Here is a 16,702-nt window from a genome sequence, read left to right on the forward strand (position 1 = left end):
TCAGATTGACCCGGCAAGTGGACAAGGAGGGCCAGGCAACCAACAGTGTAACGTCTCTAGAAGTTGCCCTCGAGCGATACTGTCTCAATCAGCGAAGAATGAACTTCGTCCGCTTATGAACTTTTTAATTTTTACTATCAATTGTTCTTGGTCGTCTGTGGGCCCAAAGACATGCAATTTTGTTATTCTTTTGCTGTAAGAAAACTGTGTCCGTCCAGCCTGGTCCGGTCATGGGTCCCTTCAGAGCCTTTAGGTCCCCTCGACATGGTCCATGGGGCATGGCTCCGTGCCCCGGAGTGGAAGGCCCCCGAAAGGTGGGGTGTACCCGAACAGGTTATCAGATGACCCCGAAAGAAGAAGACCCTAAATTCAAACACCAAGTATCAATGTGCAGGCCCCCGAGCAATCCAGTGTGGCGGAGGAGGCGAGCAGAGGGGCCCCCAACAAATGCGTAAGGCTCCATTCAAATAGCACGTGCCTAAGGCCCAATGTAGAGGGGCCCCGAACGATCGAATGTGCCCGAGCAGGCTATCAGATAGGCCTGTCAAAGGAGCGCAGGGCCCCCCATTCAGTAAAGAAGTATCCAAGACGCAGTGTGGCGGGTCCCCGAACGACTGAGTGTGTCCAAGTAGGCCATCAGATGTGCCCCCGACAAGAGTGTAGGTGACAGATAACGGAAGGCGCTCTGGACCAATATAGAGGGCTCATGAGCATATCGCAAGTGTGTCGGTAGGTTAACCGAGACTCACGTCAAGGGCCCCTGAGCAGCCGAGAATAGCCCGGCAGGCTAAGATATGGGGCCCCGGCTATAGTCCACAGAGCCTCTCTGGCCAATGGAAAGAATCCGTGGAAGGGCCCGCGATTGACAAGGGTACCCAGACACGCTAGCAGGTGGGGCCCCAACAACAGCGCAGGGCCGTCCGAGCAAATGCAGAAAAAAATGACGGGCAGCATGGAATACTCTTTAACGATCGAAATAATCCCCCAAGTGGGCATATAGATCCCCCGGAAACAGCATGGGATCTCTAGAGGGCGTAATGAGGCTTAAAATTTCCAGTTCACAACTTTTCCAATAGTTGATTTTTGTTTTTGTTTTTCTTCTCGTAACCCCGTTGCTTTTGCTTACAACTGATCCTGGTCGCCTGGGAGTCCAGGGATATCCAGGTTTGTTGCGTTTTGTGTTGCAGAAACCCCACGTGTTCGACCGGCTACGGGCCCCCTCGGAGTCAATGGCCCCTTCGGGGCCCAATGGGGAGAGGCATAGCTCCGTGGCCCCCCTCTGGATCCGCCCCTGGATCCAGGTAGCAGACACTGGGCGCGCGCGTCTCTTCTGATCGGCACGTGAATGCGCCCCTTCAGAGTGGCGCCGATGGCGCTCTTCTATGACGGTCATGGGAGGCGGCACGCATTTGGGCTGTGGAGCATGGGGACGGGGTTAGCCATGACGAACTTAGGCCATCCCCATATTCCAGGGTACTTCACTTTAACCTCACAAACCGTTGTGTGCCTTATGGCGTTAGGTATGCGAAGTTTATTGCACGTTTATCCTCTCAGCTGTTACGATTTTTATCTTGCGGTGAACGCAGCCGTGAGTTTTTGTTTTGAGAGTGGTACGAGACACCACTACGCCGAAAGATCAAAGAAGATAATCTCTGTGTTATGATCATGTTTAACCCACGTTTTTTGTAGTTTTCCAACCGAAAACATTGAGGGGGGGCAATCCAACATTGGGGTGGTCCGACTCAACATTGGGGGACCAGGGCTCTCACAAAAGAATACAAATTGACGCCCGTGGTCTTGCATTCGAAGTAAAATATAGTTGTAGTACAACTAACTTAGTAGTAGCGTGCAGAAGATGGATATCCTCCAATGCGTAGTATCCATGATACTCAATATGCAACATGCACGTATTTTGCACGCAATCGCCCGTAACTGCTAATTCCATTCAGAGAATCTGTCTCGAAATCGTGCAGCCGCATCTTGCTGGTCAGGAGCTGAAAGCCCCTGTCGTCCCACCCCTGGGTACACAGCAACTGCTTTCTGATGGTAGAGAGACCTTGGTGCCCTGGTCAATCCGGATGTCCCCAAAGAGATACGTCATGCACCAGTCCCATCCCCAATACGACAGACCCTCTAACCTGGGCATCTGACACAGTGTCGACACAGGAACATGTCACTGACTCAAAAGGATCCTTTGCCGGCTCAGGGAATCTAGCGCCTAACAGGCGCCGAGACACCGATTCGGCTTATCGGCTCCTGCTTGAAACGGCGCGTAGGGCCGCTCGCTCGGTACGGTGACCTCTGGCTGGCATAGTTCGCTGTCTCATGGTGAGTGCAAACCGCTGCATCGCGACCTCTGACTGGCATAGTTCGCTGGCTCGTGGTGAGTGCAGCCCGTTGCATCATCACGTATGTCTCCTGTCTTTGTCAAGAGGGTTCTGAGCAATGCAAGAGGCATTTTGACATTTAAGATCCTGCTCCTGTCCTTGTTCAGCAAATGTACCTGTGACCAGCTCTGGGCTTACTGCCAACATAGGGCCCTTTGTTGGGCAATGTGAGCCCCTGACCAGCACAGGGGCCCGACCAATGCATGATCTTTCGGATTAGCATTTGCAGGCCCGGCCCTGCCCCGACTTGGGAAAGAGATCCCAGGGCCAAGCACGGGACGGAGTGTTCGGTATTGCCTACCGGCTGAGGTCCCTTGATCACCGGCCTGTCCTTTGGATCCTTCGATCGGACCCCTGATCGTCGCTCCCTCGGGGGCCAAAGGGCTCCCCGGGGCACTTGGCACTTAAGAGACCTAAGGCAGGTCACGTGTCCCTATCCCACCGATAGTGGTGTCCGTGATTACCCGTGAAAATAGCAAAATGGGGAACTTTTGCTGCACTCTGAAGTTTGATGCCACTCGAAATCTAAGGGTTTAAAAGCTTTCACGGTGCTTCCCTAGCAGTGGGTGCGTCTTCAAAATACCGGTCGTGATGCTCGAAATAAAGGCATCGGGTATCTCTTCGCTGAGAGGTCCGATCCTTGGATTTTGTCAGGGTGGAAGCTAAAGAAATTGTATTGCCCCTGATATTGGCGCCCTTTGAAACTGGAAGAAGTTGGAACCAATTAAATGACCGTTTGGATTTGGCGCCTGTTAAAAATAAAAGCTATGGTACGCCAAAATAAAAACTCTGGTGATCCACTGCCGAATAAGTCGATCCCGGATTTTGTCCATAGGACGGTACGGACATTCAGATGCCCTGAACTTTATTGTCTCTTGAAAATAAATGTTTTGGGACTCCTTGCGCTGCCCCCTGAAATATAAAATGTTTATGTTTTTGATGCTCCACAATAAAGGTTTTGTGGTGACTCTTGCCAAAACGGTTGATCCAGAATTTGGTCAGGATGAACAAATCGAAGAAAAGAAATCGTAGTTTCCCTTGAAACGAAGGTTTTGGGAACCTTCCAGTGGCCTGCTTTGACATGTAGCCTCCAGTAAATAATGTTTTTGGTGCTGCGAAATGAAGGTTTTGGTGTTCCTTAGCCAAGTGGGCCGATCCATGATTTCGTTAACGGAGCGCCACGGGTATTGCAAGTTCCACTGAAATTTGCTGTCTTTTATGCTTAAAGGTTTTGGATCGTGTGATGTGCTCCTGAAATCAGGCGTCTCTAGAAAATGCAGATTATGACTCCCCAAAGCCAAGTTAGCAGACAAATTGGCGCCACTTTGCCGAACACCGATGAACGAGCCGATGATTAATTTCGTCGCAGTGAGGGGCACATAAACTCCGTTTTAAATAAAGGTCATGGTGCCACGAAATAAAGGCTTTGGTGCACTTCGCCTTAATTGAATGTTCCAGACTTTGGACCAGCGTGGAAGACACAGCATTGTTGTGCTTCTTGATGATCAAGACTTGTGGTCCTTCGTGATGCTCTCTGCAATTAGGTGCGTCATGAAAATAAAGACTATGATGTGGAGGCATTAGTTTTAGCATTCTTGCCGAGTGGGCCGATTCAGGATTTTGCGGAGTTCTAGCGTTCTAGGAATTTCGTGTTTCTTTAAATAAATGCTATGTGGTTCCGAAATGAATGTTCGTGTATTCCTTCCCCATGAGTTGCATATGCATAAGTTGCATCTGCATATCCTCGCAGGCTGTAGCTCAGAAAATAGAGGGCTTAGGTCCTTTCAAGAACAGGAATGTGAGCTCACTGAATGATTTTTAAGCATGCGTGACGCCATTGAAATGTCATTAAAATCCTGGCCTCCCACTGGCCATGCATCCTTCAAGGCCAGCAAGGATATAATCGTCGAGCCGTTCATAGCTGGCGTTCAATAAGCACGATTTCCAGGTATAGCGGTCGTCCATTGGCCCTCAGCCAGGGCGGTGCATGCTATGCAAGTTTCAATCATGTTGGCTGATTAGATAAGACCCTTTTCGGCCAGAAATGGTCGTTCCAGGGCTGTGGGAAAAGGTGGGTGGAGCACAGTGGGGCAGAACTACAGCGCATGGAGGGCCAACCGCTTAACTCCAGCCCGCGCAGGAACCCCTTGGGATGTGCGCTGGCGCCCGGCCGGGATCCCTCTTCCTGGGGGATCCTCTCGGTACACTCGTGGCTGGCGCATGCAGCCTGTCCCAGGTTAGCGGGACGTCGCGAGGATGTAGGGTGCAACAAGAAGAGAATAACAGGGTCGGATGGGTTGGATATGTCACGTTTTCTGCTACATCAAACAAACAGTTGGATATCCTTACTAGCTTTTACGGAAATAACACTTGTAATTGAATAACTTAGGTAAAGCGATGTAACCGAGCATGTGAAAACAAGTAAACAATCAAAACTCACATCTAAATATGCAAGGAGACCATGAGAAAAGGCCAAGGCACGAGCACATAACGGTGTTTGGTTCTGCGCTCCCACGGCTACACTTCCAGCGCCGCCACGACGACCTCTCGGGTCACTGTAGTACTACAAGTCCGTGCTAGGGTGGTCATTTCGCACGGCTAGTTTTGTAGCACCTCAACATCATACAGACGTTCCATAACGCAATCTACTAATGACGTATTGAGCTGCCTATGTACTAAATAGATACATTTGGTTGTCTAGAACGGTTTTTTCCATTTAAAAGTACAGCAATGGTCATAATAAGTGAGCTTATTTCGGCAAGTCACAAACATTATCTTTGAGTGAATTCGCCTTTGCGCCGATTTGTGATGAAATCCTCAAAATCTATTTAGGAAACACTTTTTGGTGCTGTTGCTTGTAGTTTGAAGTTGAGGAAGACAACAGTAATCGAGGTTAGACGCCCTTCAATTTTGATAAACTAGTCACACCATTTAAGGTGATGGTAAAATGACACCGTCGTAATCGAAAGCATCAAACAACACTGGGAGTAAATGCTTAGACAACACCGTAGGACATCCGTGTTCGAATGTAAATATGACTGAGAATATGCATGAATAGGAAGCGCCTTAGCAGATGTGTTGAAAGAATGAAGGAATCCAAACTTCTGCTTGTGTAAACACTGCATCTAAAAGCGTCGTGTGTTATCTGAACTGTTGCTGTTGGGGCGGAATAATGACCCGCCACCGTTTGTCCTGTCGCCAATGCGCAGTATTTGGGGAGTTGAGGAAGGGGCTGGGGGAACAGCATCAAATGTCAGTGGTAGGTCGCGCGGAGGGTATAAATCGGCGCCGGCGGCCAGTCAGCCTTATTGTGCAGTTTCTGGTGATGGCGTCCACCGTGTGGTCCGGCCCTCGCTTGGCTTTGCTCGCGCTGCTCGTGGTGTCGTCTGCTGACGGCTATGTCGATAGGTGAGTCCCCCGACAGGGCACCTGGCAGCGGCCATGCCAGCCGTTTCTCGACCCGAAGGCCGGCGAGTGGGGATGTAGGACGCACCCGCCGGCCTCTACGTCCATGGCTGCTGTCGATGGGGTATGAACATGGACCACTGACTGACTTCGACATTCAGCTGGCTCTCGTACTGTACATGATGTGCTGCTTCAGTTGCCTGCTCCCCGTAATTCACAGAGCACACTCTTCGACGACCATGCTGGAAGTTCGTAGCCTAGGGCGTTGCCCTCAACGACGGAGAGAGACTGAGGCGTTATCCTTAACGGCGGAGAGGGACTGAGGCGTTACCCGGACGTTGTCCTCAACGGCGGAGAGGGACTGGAGCGCTGTCCTCAACGATGGAGAGAGACTGGGGCGCTGTCCTCAACGGCGGAGAGGGACTGGAGCGTTGTCCTCAACTGGCTGAGGGGGACTGGGGCGCCGTCCTCAACGGCAGAGAGGGACTGTGGCGTTGCCTCAACGGTGGAGAGGGACTGGGGCGCTATCCTTAACGGTGGCGAGGGATGGGTGCGCTGCCGTTACGGTATGGGAGGTGCAGCGCCAGCTATACTAGCCACCATGCAGACGTGTTGATTTTGAAGGTTTGGGGCCTGCAGAAGGGACCATTTTTATAGTTTGCATTACATTTCTATTGAATTGCTGCAACGACATATAGGAAAATAACGCAATAAACAGGTGCAAGCGCAAAGGCCAAACATTGGCGTTAAATCTTATAACGTTTCCATACATTTCATACTTGCAATTCTATGCATTTATTTTTCATGCTTTAACATCTCATGTTTACACATATGCTCAAACACACATACACACACACACACACACACACACACACACACACACACACACACACACACACACACACACACACACACACACACACACACACACACACACACACACACACATACTCGTACAACGCACTCATGAAGCGCTCAGCAATGCTGTTACATAAAGCAGCTGACGCTCCATATCACTCGCTCAGTCAACACATTTCACCCCGTGCTGTAGTTCTACTTCAGTGGTGTGTTTTACAACTGATCATGACTGCGCGACACAATCGGTAGCATTTCACATCGCGATTCTTGACTCCAAAATCTAAGCATTGCTTATCATTTGTCACGCTGTTATCGCATCCAAATTCTGTCGATAGATCCTCTGCTATGAATAAACTCCGATGCTTGCTGCAATGTCTCGAAAGCATTTATTAGGCAAATAAAAAATGTCGGGGCGCTGCTTTTGTGTGACCTTGACCTAGGACCTTCGGCTAGTTCCTGTAAGTTTGGCCCGAGCAGACATCACAAGTATCAATAAAGCACGACTTGTGTCGCATTTTTCTACAAGAAAAAAGGTATGGTACCGCATTTTGCGACCTTGATCTTTGGCTTCGAACGGAACTTTTCTGGATGTGACGAAAGTGAACGTCACAAACAACACTATGATATACATTCTGGTGCGTTTATTGGGTAAGCAAATTATTGGCACGGTACTGTGTTTTGTGTGACTTTGGCTTTTGACTTTGACAACCAGTTTTCTGCTTGTGAGAAAAGCAGACATCACAAACATCACTTTGATGCGAGTTTTATGGTGTTCCGGAAGCGAACGAACAGATGCTGAGGTATCGCGTTTTGTGTGGCCTTGACCTTTGACCTGGATTCGTCTTAGTGCGACGAAAGTGGACACCAAGAGCATCTCGTGATACCCATGTTGTCGTATTTGTTGGTAAAGGAATTAATGATAGGGCACAGCACTTTGCGTGACCTTCACCTTTGACTTTGAAAATTAGTTTTTGCATATGTGACGAAAGAGGACTTCACGAGCATAAACATAACACCCTTTTTGCATCTTCTTCATGGGGGAAGACAATCAGGGCATCCAATTTGATGATATCTTGAACTTTGACCTTTAGTGAGTTTTAAGGTCTGACGAAAGCAGACATTACGAGAATTAACATAATATCCATCTTATTCGCAGTTCTTCGAAAACCGAGCAATGTGAGTGTATGTCTTATTACTTTGTGTCGTTCTACCATCTGATGTACATGACACATTCGTGTGTTTCTTAACATGCGATCGGGTAGAGGTGGGGGTCAAATTGAACCCCCGAAGGTTTTTCCAGAATGGTGTCCGAACAGCCCGGTGTTGCCTCGTGAAATTTTGCATGGCTGTAGACAATTGAACAGCAGATCGTTTGACATCAGAAATTTAGATGTACCTTGCAAGGTCGCTGACCTGCAACAGGTCAAATTCAGACCATGGTTTCAGCGAAGGTACTTTCTAGGGAATCGTTCAACCTGATTCAACAACGGAGTGTTAGATGAAGTCATACACCTCTGCGATGCTTTCTTAGGCAACACAAATATTAAATGAGCAAATTGCGTTGATCTAAGGCTAGACACGAAGGTCAGACCAAGGTCAAAACTGACCTGCCTTATTGCTCTAGGGCTTGCCGTATGGGATCGTTGCTGGTGCCCATTTCGAATAAATTGATAGCAGGAACCATCTTATACATCTTCCATGAGCTTTTTAGAGGTCAGAATAGGTCACTGACCTAAGATGACCCAGATCGACATTTTGTTTTTAGGAACATGCTGCCAAGCGTAGTATTTGTCGCTTATTCAGATGCAAAACTCAGAGCAGCCTTGTATGATTTTAGTCACATGATCTTCAAAAAGTCAAACAAGGTCACTGAGCTGAAATGAGCTTGTGACCCTTTTCTTAGAAACATTTATCTAGGTTCTGGGGACACATTACAGATCAACCTGGAATTTGACCTTGTTTGATCTTATTTGACCTGAAGGTCAGGACCTAGGATCCTTAAACTTTGGCCTAAGTGAGTTCACGTACAGGTCAACACACTCTGCGAATTTGGTGTCTCTAGTTTTCTTTATTCTCGAGATCTGCGGTGGAGGCAAATTGGCCCCCCACCCGAGTGAAGGTTATCCAGCCGGCCATCCGGGCGCGTGTTAATGCATTTTTTACCCACACGGTTTCAGAAGTATTTCGAAAGTTTTACTCTCATGGATTTCAATCCCACACGCTCGGTGAGCAGCGCGGCGCCGCAACTTACCGGCGGGTCGCGAGCGCTGGGCTGCCTCGTCCGTCCACACCGTAAGGTACCGCCACCTGCCGGCGGGTCGCGAGCGCTGGGCTGCCTCGTCCGTCCACGCCGTAAGGTACCGTCATCTGCCGGCGGGTCGCGAGCGCTGGGCTGCCTCGTCCGTCGACGCCGTAAGGTACCGTCATCTGCCAGCGGGTCGCAAGGTGCCCGCGCCGCCATTGCGCACCGTCGGGTGCTGCCCTCTGCTCAGGCAATCACATCCAGCCTCGCTTCCACGCTAAACCATCGAAACGCAAACTGTCGCCCTGTATGCATACAAAAAAAATATCAAAAAATCTCTCACACGACTTTGACACACCGGTCCATCGTTTCGCGCCGTCTTAGTGCTGAACCACGTGATACTTCACACACACACACACACACACACACACACACACACACACACACACACACACACACACACACACACACACACACCACACACACACACACACACACACACACACACACACACACACACACACACACACACACACACACACACACACACACACACACACACACACACACACACACACACACACACACACACACACACACACACACACACACACACACACACACACAACACACACACACACACACACACACACACACACACATACGCAGAAATCCTCCTCTCTTTCTCCAACTACACGGGAAGGAACGGGAAGGAACAAAGGCCTTGCGCAGCCCTTTGAATGATGTTTTATCGATCTTTGACTTCTCGTGATCGGGTTGGCCCGCTCCTTGTCTTCTCGCGTGATCCAATAATTTTGCCGCCTCGCCCCCTCCGCCCAATGTTTTGCCGAGCCGGCGTGACCCGCTTCCAGAGCCCTAGCTCCAACGTGCTCCTGGGCCAGATCTCGGGCGTGGCGTCGCCGTCGACAGCGCAAGGCCCACCCGCTCTCTCCTCGGGCGCACCCTGCGCATCCCCCTCTGGCCTAGTTCTCACGTGGCGTGTCACTTCTGATGCCGGCTGGGTGACGACGGCGCCGGCGCGCCGGGATTTCTGGAGCGGCGCGGCAAACATCCCCACAGCATGTCAGTTAAACAGGCCTGGGCGTATGTTGCGTCGCTGGTGATCTTGCTCTTGATCCATTTATCTTGACGCGATGGACCATTTCGAGAGATGGGGTCGCCGTCATGGCCGTTACGAGGGGGGGGGGGGGCACCTGGCATCGCCTTGATGATCATGCCGACCGGCTGGAGAGCCGGGCCGATCCGCATCCTTCTCACGGCCTAATGGTGTAGCAAAATCCACTTTTCACCTTCGCAAGCAGAGCATCGCGCGCTGATCCTAGCCCGGTGTGGGCGAACCGGTAGAGAAGCACCCGCGGTCCTAGCCGTCGTGCCTCAACCAGCTCCTGCTCACCCACGAGACAGGCGAGCCGGTGCGCAGGGTGACCCCGCCCGGGCTGGACGCTTCCGTAGCCGGTGAGCCGGTCCCCAGGGTGACCCCGCCCGGGCTGGACGCTTCCGAAGCCGGTGAGCCGGTGCGCAGGGTGACCCCACCCGGGCTGGACGCTTCCGAAGCCGGTGAGCCGGTCCCCAGGGTGACCCCGCCCGGGCTGGACGCTTCCGAAGCCGGTGAGCCGGTCCGCAGGGTGACCCCGCCCGAGCTGGACGCTTCCGAAGCCGGTGAGCCGGTCCACAGGGTGACCCCGCCCGGGCTGGACGCTTCCGAAGCCGGTGAGCCCGTCCGCGGGGTGACCCCGCCCGGGCTGGACGCTTCCGAAGCCGGTTAGCCGGTCCGCAGGATGACCCTGCCCGGGCTGGACGCTTCCGAAGCCGCGTCGAAAAACGTCACAGGCCAGCCACCGTGGCTCTTCCCGGCGAAGGCGATGTTTGGTGACGAGCGAGCGGCCACCGGGACCGCGGTTCCTGACAGGATGACGCCAGCCATCGCGACCGCGGTCCCTGACAGAATGGCGTCAGTCAGCGGGAACGTGGTTTATGCCTCTGAAGGGAAAGCGGCCTTAACCAGCCTCAGCTCGAATGAGCGGCAAATAAAACGCCCGTAATTGCAATGTCATGCGCAACGTAGGTTGATTAGAAAGCGTTGCTGCTTGAGGTAGCCCTTCAGTGATCATGCGATTATACGTATTTGCCCATACTGCGGTGCTCAATGAGCTCACCCACAAAGGTGCGCAGCCAGAGTCTTGGCACAAGGGGGAGGGGCACAGAGTTGACAAAGTGCTCCTTCGTGGTGAAACGCTCCCTACCCAAAAAATCACCAGCTATGCCTCGCTTGATTCCATGGGGTACCATTTTTTGGGCTTTGTTGTAACATTTTCGTTTTATAATGAAACATAAGTCAAAAGGTGCCGAAACATATCATATTGTGTGCACCTTAAAGCCAGTACACGGAAGAAGCGAGGCGTTAAATGATTGTGCAGAATAAACTACCCGCACTATATATTTTACAACTGTTCAGTTGACTGTTTCTAAGCCGATAGCATTCCGGGGTTGTGCCAGATTTTTTCAGGCATGTACAGAGGCATTGTGAACGTAGAAGATAGTAAACATAGACCGCAGACCAAAATGAGGTCAGAAAGTTGTACTGACATTGCCAACCCAGGGTTGTCTAGGAATGCTCAACCTTTGCTCAGAATGGAGTGGTGGAAGAACTACAAAATTTGCCTCTGACCATGCGCGCTCGCACTCCCGCACTTTGACTAAGTCCCCTAACAAAATTCTGATGCAAGGCGTTGCAATTTCCGTAGACTGCGCGGCGTCGACCCTGCGCGACGTTGCGTGGCGGCCAGTGGGAGATCGAAAACGATAACGTTTCGGAAAAAAACCATCTTTGAAGGCTTTGGGATGTTACTTCGTGCATTTAGAAGGTAGTCCGTGTGTGTGTCTGTGTTGGCCCTTTCATTTTTGATCTCGTTTTGATCTGTTTCATTGTACCCTGAGGAAACCCCTCAACATTCCCGGGCGAGGAACCAGTGGCTAGAACCGGTCAGAGGCCGAAGGGTCATTCCGTTTCAGTGCGGGACGCCAGCCGGCTACTATGCTGGCGACACGGGAGCAGGGTCCGCAGGGCGACACGAAACTCTCAGAGGGATCGGTCATACATTGGTCACCTATCTGACGCCGGAGCCCCCTGGCCCGGGCATTTGGCCCCGGGCAGACGCAAGGGCCCTGATTGATGTAAAAATATCCCTTTTCGCCACAGGTGTCAAATAATTGGCACAGAGACTCCAGTTCAGCACAACTGATATCTGGCTGAAATGAGATGGACAGCTTCCCGTTCGGCGCTGGCACCGTCGACTAACACTGGGCCTTCCGCTGTCTCATTGCGGACTCATCACAAACCCTCATCACTTTCATTATCAGAGGCCCCAGACAAGCGAAAGGGGTCCTCTAGTATTTGGGGCCCCGTCCCTGTCCCTGTTCAGCAAATCCCCTGCCCGATCAGGAGCTCCCTGTGGCTGTAAGAGTATCTATGTCAGCTCACCGAGACCACCAATACCGAAAAGTCGTTTCAGCGCCGGTCTGGGGCCTGGGGTCCCTTTCCCAAACAGGGGAAGGGCCGCGATCTTGCCGTCAAATACGTGCAGTGCAGCGGGCTTCACCTGACCTCGCCGTCCAGGGCAGTGAGCCTCACCTGACGTCGTCGTCAAATACAGCGTGTCTGGTCTGACCTCGTCGTTCAGTGCAGCGTGCCTCACCTGACCTCGTCGTCCAATGTCGCGTGCCTCACCTGACCTCGTCGTCCAATGTCGCGTGCCTCACCTGACCTCGTCGTCCTGTGTAGTGTGCCTCACCTGACCTCGTCGTCCCGTACAGTGTGCCTCATCTGACCTCGCTGTCGCGGCCGCAGGGGATTTCTGCTGACGGCCCCGAAGGTGTTCATAGCCAACACCGCAGAACGCTTCTGCTTGACGTTCTTCAACTTGCGTGGCAAGGTCAGTGTGTCCATTTACCTGCTGCCCAAGAAGAACAGCACCGTCGACGACAGTTTGGCGCAGCTCTCCCGCATCTTCGACGTCAACGGGCCCGGTGAGTAGTGTGCGTCTGGTGCTAGGGAGGCTAGGTATGGTCTAGTGGCGTGGTCTGTCTGCGGTTTGCTGTGTGTTTCAGATAGCACAGCGCACGTCGTTGCGCACGTGTTATGGAGCGCCGCTGACAACAGTGCTCTCATGACACCCAGGGGCCATGTGGCGCGACCGGCATTGCAATCCGACGCTGTCCGGCTCTTGTCTATCCAGCATGTTCACCACGCCCGAGCCCTTTCACTTTATTCTGGTTTCGCGAGTTGCCAGTTATGACTTGATATGTTTCGCGTTGAGCCTCGCTGAGAAAGCACCCTGCCGCCGCGTCGAGCTTACAAGCATTAGTGAATCAATGACCTTGAAGGTGGACACCGAAAACAATAACCGAACGTGCAAGTAGATCATGAACGCCGTGCTGCATTGTCTCAGCATCACCCACGCCCCACATGTCTACATCGTGTGGGATGAGCATTTGCGAGACATCAACACAATCACCTCCGTCATGAAGGACGAACTCATTAGGGAATTTGCCACGTTAGTGCAAGACATGCAGAAGAGCACAGCTGAGGCTGACCGGGCGTGGACCACCTCCTAATTAAAGGCATAGTCTATCAATCGAGCCGCGAGACTCTGGAACGAGCCGCCGCGAACCTCTGGAATGAGCAGTCGCGAACCTCTGGAATGAGCAGCCGCGAACCTCTGGAGGGAGCAGCCGCGAACCTCCGGAATGAGCCACCGTGAACCTCTGGAATGAGCAGCCGCGAACCTCTGGAGGGAGCAGCCGCGAACCTCCGGAATGAGCCACCGCGAGCCTCTGGAATGAGCAGCCGCGAACCTCTGGAATGAGCAGCAGGACGCGCAGCAATCGATGATGTGAGATCAGCAATCTGACATAGGCGCGCGCCTTTTCGTTAAGTCAATGGCTCACAACGCAGCCTGTTCTAGATGTCTCGGCGCAGGCTCGGCGTATAACGAGCCGGGGTCGGCTCACCAGGTGCCCGTTGTCGAGAGTGAGGCAGTCACGCTGGTCGAGAACGGACGTAGCAGCTGGGCGAGACCGGATTTGTGTTGCGGGAACCCTCCGGGCAGCGTCCTAAATAAGAAGTGAGGTACCCCGTAATTGCAAGATTCCGCCCTCCCCATCTGAATGGCCTAAATGCTGTCCTTGGAATCAGACTGCGGATTTTGGTGCGTTGTACCCTGCTCAGCGCCCTGGTCGTCCGCCGTGGAGGCGTTGACAGCCGAGTGGGAGGGAGCGTAAGTGCGACGCCCCCTCAGGCCGCCGCTAGCTCGCCGTGACGCCTGTCGGGCAAGCAGCTGATCATGAAGCTGGTGGCATGACGTCAGAGACTCAAGCATCAGTTGCAGCCGCGGTTTTTATGTTGGTCAGAGCGTTGCTGTTGAGCAGTGGCAGGAGGAGCAGGTGGTGATTAGTGCCGACCTCGAGCGAGTGGAGGCCAGCAAGGAGGCATTTGGGTCCACTCAAGTGATGATCGGGATCTCCAGCTCAATAGTCGGGTATTTGATTTGGCGTCAGACGGAGAGCTCACAGGATCGTGCGAGCTTTTCAATGATTCCGAGTGAAATAGTGTTAACCTTGTCACTAGCCAACAATCAACAGTTTGAAATTTGTTGACACGGTGGACACTGCGTTCAAGATTCCAATGCTTTATGTTCGTTCTACCTCCGGCAAATCAATGGCGCCGTGTCGAATGTCGTGCCTTTTATTGCAAGCTGACTTTAAAGGTTAGGTTTCTACGTGGCCGGCACTCAATTTTAGCACTGGCACATTCCACAACACTTTCTAAGCGAGTAGACGGGTTGTTTATTCGCGTCAAATTATATATTTTGAGATAATAAAACAAACAGCACAAAACAAAATGCGGTAATAAGACGCACGATACCTGATGCGAAGTATTAGTATCACGGATGGATTAATTGAGCTGGCGCCAGTGTCTACTGTGCTGGTGTGCATACAGCACCTCATTTAATTCTCCTGACGTCATCGGGCGTAACCCAATCCTGATAAGTACTGAATGGTGTTTGGCTATCAGCTGTGTACGCGTCACAACCAGATACTCTCTTTGGAATTGATAACAGAGTTATCTCCCTTGAAATCCCAACAATTCCAGGGAGCAAAATCTGGTTATGACGGAATTTGCTCCCTGCATCCAAATATGCGTGCTTAGGACCCAAAGGTGCAACAGGCACTGTTTGAACAATGTAACCTTGGTTTGTTGGGTAGCACTGTCTTACCAATGCCTGCTTGTAAATTAAAGGGCAAATTCCGTCAGAACAAGAGCTCCAAACTCCTGATGCTGTATTCAAGATATTTGAATGTCAAAGGGCATTCTAGGCATCTAGTTTCACGGATTCGCTTGATCCGAGCTTGATTCGCTTCTGTCATGCGGTTTCCGCCTGTGAGGTGCATCGAACGCCACGGCTTGTCGTTGGTCTGACCACGTTCTCCGTTCCTACCGGCCCTTCCCGGCAAAACGGCGCGACGAAACACACAATCTTGGCTTGGAAGCCATCGTTCCTTTCGTTGACGATGTGACGTGATCGTTTTTGCGTTTACCCTTTTCTGAAGCAAATGAAGTGCACCATGTTTCAGATGACGACAATGTCTGCTTCGACTTTACCGTGCCGAAGAAAGTGCCGTCATATGCGTTTCTACGCGCAACTGTCCGTTCTGGATTATTTTGGTCGACACAGCAGTTTAAGGTATGAGAAAACTTGAAAACAGTCGGAGCTGTTTGCAACAAAACATGTTCCCGCATGTGATAATGATATATCTGAGTGTTTGTCCATCTCTCATTTGTTAACACGCGCCTGGGTGACCGGCTAGATACCCTGCGCTCGGGTGGGGAGAGGGGGGGGGTCCATTTGATCCCATGAGATCTCGGGAACTAAAAAAGCTAGAGACACAAAATTTACAGGGTGTGTTAACCTGTACGTGAACTCAGTTAGGTCGAAGTTTCAGGTTTCTAGATACTGATCTTCGGGTAAAAAAGTCAAACAAGGTCAAGTTCCAGGCTGGTTTCCAAAGTGCTGTCAGAACCTATATAACCGTTTCTAAGCAAAAGGTCACATGCTCATTCAAGGTCAGTGACCTTGTTTGACCTTTTTAAAGTCAAGGTGACCAAAATCATGCCAAATTGCTTTGTTTTGCATCTGACAAAACGACAAAGATGACGGTAGGCAGTATGTTCCAAGAGCAAAATGTTGACCTGGGTCATTTTAGGTCAATGGTCTATTCTGACCTCTAAGAAGTCCATGGGAGATGTACAATGCGGTTCCTGCTACCAATAAATTCGAAATGAGCACCAGAAACTATCCCATGCAGCGAGCCCTTGAGTAACAAAACAGGTTGGTTTTGACCCTGGTGTTACCTTTATACTTGACCTTAGGTCGATGCAATTTGCTCATTCAGCTGTTGTGTTGCCTAAGAAAGCATCTCAGAGATGTACGGCTTTGTCTAACACTCCGTTGTTGCATCAGATTGAACGATTCCCTAGAAATTGCCTTCGCTGAAACCATGGCCTAACTTTGACCTGCCATAGGTCAGTGACCTTACAAGGCCCATGTAAATTCTTGAAGCCAAACGATCCGCTATTCAATTGTCTACAGCTACGCAATATTTGGTGCGGCTACGCCGCGCTGTTCGAAAACCATTTTGGAAAAACCTTTGGTAGGTCAATTTGACCCCCACCCGAGCTGTTAATGACTTGTGGTCAGATTCATCTCAGCGTCCACACCTTGTGTGCAGA

General features: G+C 51.4%; 1 pseudogene; it reads left to right on the forward strand.

Moving 5' to 3' along the window:
- Window positions 1–5,707: 5,707 nt before the first annotated feature.
- The window catches only part of LOC119103187 (alpha-1-inhibitor 3-like), a 50,535-nt pseudogene continuing 39,540 nt past the window's right edge, over window positions 5,708–16,702 (forward strand).

The sequence above is a fragment of the Pollicipes pollicipes genome, unplaced genomic scaffold (assembly GCF_011947565.3).
Source record: "Pollicipes pollicipes isolate AB1234 unplaced genomic scaffold, Ppol_2.1 Scaffold_5724;HRSCAF=6776_pilon_pilon_pilon, whole genome shotgun sequence".
Lineage (NCBI taxonomy): Eukaryota > Metazoa > Arthropoda > Thecostraca > Pollicipedomorpha > Pollicipedidae > Pollicipes > Pollicipes pollicipes.